The 4,439-nt window shown below is 47.8% G+C and overlaps 1 pseudogene across 1 annotated transcript; it reads right to left on the bottom strand.

Annotated features, from left to right (window-relative positions):
- Nucleotides 1-2,006: 2,006 nt before the first annotated feature.
- LOC310824081 (tight junction-associated protein 1-like) lies at nucleotides 2,007-4,217 on the bottom strand (annotated as a pseudogene). Its single transcript has 2 exons — nucleotides 4,206-4,217; nucleotides 2,007-3,406 (listed from the first exon to the last, which is right to left on the bottom strand). The product of its transcript is annotated as a tight junction-associated protein 1-like (transcript).
- Nucleotides 4,218-4,439: the final 222 nt, after the last annotated feature.

The following is a 4,439-nucleotide window of genomic DNA, read 5'->3' on the forward strand; positions in this document are numbered from 1 at the left end:
TGTCTTCCAGATTTGGGCATGGAATTCCCAGGTCCACGTTACTCTAAACATTTTCAACCTATACGATGGTGATGTTTATAGCCTTAACCAAATAAGGCTATACCTTATGGTGCTGTTCATGGTCTTAACCAAATAAGGCTATTCCCTATGGTGCTGTTCATGGTCTTAACCAAATAAGGCTACTCCCACCACTATCCCTCCTTTACCATCCCCCCAATCTACAGAGGTCAACTGCATGCTGCAACATTCCAAGGGCCTGACCCATCAGGCCTTCTTCTGGTCAGAGCAAAATACACGACAGAACACTCAGAGAATACAAACGCAATACCAACAACTCAACAGCAACAACGCACCTACTACGACAACCCACAAATTGTGCATTGTTTAGAGCGGTTATAAAGTGTTGAGGCACTCAAATTCAAAACTGTCGCAACCTATCACCTGTCAGAATCGAGACGAGGCAGTGCCAGTGAATCACCTGATTGGACCGCGAACCAGTCAGGTGATTCATTCAGGCAACGAAGCAGTTGCTGCTTCGGACGTCATATGTCACATGATTTTTTTCGCACCAAAGCAAGCTTTGAAGCAGTGCTTCGATGGAATTGTTGTTCAGTGTTTGAAGCACGTATTGAAGCTTCAGTGTCGAACTGCCATCACTACTCATCACCACAGGTCCAGGATGACTCATGACCAATAGGGGGGGTACACTTGGGTAAACGTCATTGTTCTAATCTTGCAAGGGAAATGTTGCATGTCATATCCTGATTACAATAATTGTTCTAAGTAGCAATTAATAATAATACAACCACGGCTAAATCCATCTACAGACTTAACCTGACCACACAAGATAAGTAAATATTTTATTTGTTGTAAAATATACAGTTTACAAATTAAATAAAAATAATACAGGTTTAACAGTCTTTTCTGTTTATTTGTTTTCTTTTTGAAATAACAGGAAGGAAAATACCATGGAAACTTACCTGCTTACATAAAAATCAAAGAAAATCAACAAAGCTATGAAAGAACAGACACTGCATCATGAGTGTGATGAATATGCAACCAAAGAAAATATAAATGGTGCACTCATTTCTCAGTATGAGAGAATAATCAGATTGTTATTATAAGAACCAGTCCAGTGTCAGTCTTCTGTATTAACCTCTTATACCTAGTTCGGAGTTTGAGCCTGGAACCTTGGTTCTTGATCCTTCCATTCTTGCACCTCATGTACAGTAGTAGTGTTTCTTTCTTTCTTCAGATGGAAATACAGGAATGACAAATTAGTCACAGATCAATAACAGACCAAAAGTTAAATGATATTGAATTATACTGTAGGGTCAAAGTTACTTTTTTTTGTCCTATATGTTATCATACCTTGCATAATGGAAATACTTACATAATGGAAATACTGTTCTCCTCCATCATTATCTCCATAATTGTTTGCATTTAAACGTCTGCAAGAATTCTGCAAGTTTGGGGCTTACGAAACACCCTCAGACAGAGAGGGATAGGCACTGTTTGTTTTACCAGTTCTACAAATTGTCGATCATCTCTGTGGATGAGCTAAAAATGCTGCACCATCTGGCTGTTCCATGAGAACGCACACTAGCTGAATGTTTACACACAGGAAACAACAAGGTATGGTTATATCCTGGAGTTGCCCTTCTCCTCACTGAAACAGTTCATTCACTTAATCTCTTGTAGGACCGTTGAACCTTTTTTTTTCTTCCTGGAGGAGATCTCAGCTCACAGTGGCAAGAAAGAACACTGTCAACTTCCCAATTTGCTTCAACACAGCTCTCAAACAATAGTGAGCTCTTGAACACTGTTAGTAAAGAGAGAGTGCACATTTCCTCGCCCAACACACGGGAGATGGCAGCACAACAAAGAAAGGACCAGCGTGTTCGTAGGTCTCCTTGGTAGATCTCCTTCCTTTGTTGGTTAAGACAAAGCCCACAAAACAGAGAAGAAAATAATAGTGTACGAGCTGGAAGAGAGAGTTCTCGACCTCAGTCCAGCAGTTTACCCTGCAGTGTGCCCTGGTCAGGCTGTCCTTACGGTGCAGGTGGTGGACTCCCATCCTTTTCGTGCTCTTCTGGGGTCGGCCGGAGGTGGAGGCGCTGCTGGGTAGGGGAGGGGTTTGCTCTGGATAGTCCTCCAGCCCTGCTAGGGCCTGGGGGGCGATCTTGGGGAAGTCCTTGGGCAGGATGTCCCTCTCCTCGGCAGAGCTGCCTGCCAACCCTGTCTCCTCCACAAACCTTCCTCTTGGCTTCAACTGGGCTGGTGGTCATGATGGCCATGTCTCCACTGGCGTCGTCCTCATTGTCCAGCAGGTCCATGGTCATCAGCAGCCGCTCGCTCTCCTCCTGGGAGAAGTCTGTGCTGTACTGCCCCCTGCTGTACTTCTCTTACTGCTGGTGTCTGTGTCCAGGCTGGACTCCCGGCTGGCCGTCCAGCTATGGGTGGAGGAGCCCTCCTCCTCTTCTGAATAGGCCCCCCACTGCACCCCCCTGTTTGAACCTCCATCCGATGACTTGCCGGTCTGGGTCATCTGCAGGTCCTTGACTGTCTCACTGCTGAAGGAGGTGCAGTTGACCAGGGTGCCCTCAGACGACGGAGCCATCTTCACCACAAACATGCGCTGCCAGTTGGCCAGGAGGTCCTCCTCAGAGCTGCCCAAGCTAGCAAAAGCACTGGGGGGCTGAGGGGGGCTGCTAAAAGGGCTGGACTGGCTGGAGAGAGGGTTGGCCACGTCCAACTGAGGGGGGGGTGTGGTGACGCCGCCAGCCCCCTGAGGAGGAGAAGGCCTCAGAGTGCCAGCCTCCATTGGACACGGCAGGGCTGTTGGGAATGGTGCGTTGACGCTCTGCCTCCTCGTCGTTCTGCACCAGGCTGAAGGAGATGGCCTGGCGAGTGGCGTAGGTGCAGTTGGGCAGGGGGCTGTTCTTTGGGATCTTCACCTCGTCATCGGAGGAGAACTTGACCACCTTGCGGCCAGGGTAGAGAGAATGGGGCTGAGGCGGGACCGGGTAGGGGTTGAGCTTCTCAAAAGAGGGTGCGGTCCCGTCCTCCCTTGATTGGCCGTCCAGGCTGCTCTGACTGCAAATGCCGTTCTGCTGGAGGAGGTCCTGGCTCCTCTGGGCTGGGGCTCTGCTGTAACTGGGACCTCCATTCTCACGCCCTCCTCCTCTTCCTCGTCCTCGTCCTCCCTCGGCCTGGGGCCCTGTCATGTCCACATGAACAAACACGTCATCTGCCACTGGCCCCCCCACACTGCTGCAGGACTGGGAAGAGGTGGGAACCATGTCGGTGGGTGACTCAGGGTGTCCGAGTCCTGGAGACTCTGGCCCTTCTCCGGCAGACTGCTCTTCATGTGCTTGTTCACCATGTCCTGCAACTCATAGGGCAACTGGAAGACATCAGAGAGAAGACAAACAAACTAAAAACATGACAGGTTTCACAGGCAAACAGAAAGACAACATTCATTTAGGTCACAGATTTGTCGTTCTGTTGACAGTGAATGTCTCTAAACGCCTGACAGTGAATGTCTCTAAACGGCTGTTTTAAGACTAGAGTCCTCTTACACACATGTACTACATTATTGAACATGTAACTTGGAGGAAACATGTTATAAATAATGAGAATAACCCCCTACAGCATCTCCAAAAGCCCTCCATTATGAGTAATGAACCTGCATCTTGCCAGGGATGACAAATCTCTCTTGATTTGCCATGCTTTTAAACAGCATGTACAGCACTTAAAGAGCTTGCACTGGGAGTATTTAGATCCTCATGTCAAACGCAATAAGCCTTAGCTTTTCCTAATAACCAAGTGGCAAAGACTTCACACTCTCTCTCCTATGCAGGAACATTGTGCTCAAATACAAATGAGAAACCTGCACATCTCTGTGGGATAGCATTAGACAATTACTGGCCATTTCTAAGAGTACTCTGATGCTGTAGTAGTGGATCAGGCCCCTCTACATTACGAGTGACACTACAAGGGCAGCCAGGTCAGACATCACTGGTGGATCTGGTTCTAGATGTATGAGTGGGAACAGAGAACTTCAGGGAGGACTCTCTCAACCTCAATCAGCAGTGTGATGGAGGCAGTCCCCTTGTTGCCTTTCTTTGCACCATGTCTCCTTGTCCCCATCACAGGAATGTAAAATAGGGGGAGGAGGGGGTAAAAAATTAAAAAAGGCTCACCTCTGATGACATTTTAACTAAAGGGTGGTGAGAGAGAGAGAGTAATGAAAAAAAAGGGAGGCATCTAAGGCCCCACTATCATAGTGATACCCTGTGTAAATGGACGACGCAGGGTATGGTTATTGATATGTGGAAAATGGGCAGAGAGAATCTGCCTGATGCCCGAACGATCCTGTTGAGCCCTTTACTTCCTCTGGTCAGTGTGGCGGGCAGGATCAATGCTGCAGCGTAGGG

The sequence above is a fragment of the Argentina silus genome (genome assembly GCF_951799395.1).
Source record: "Argentina silus genome assembly, chromosome: Y".
NCBI lineage: Eukaryota > Metazoa > Chordata > Actinopteri > Argentiniformes > Argentinidae > Argentina > Argentina silus.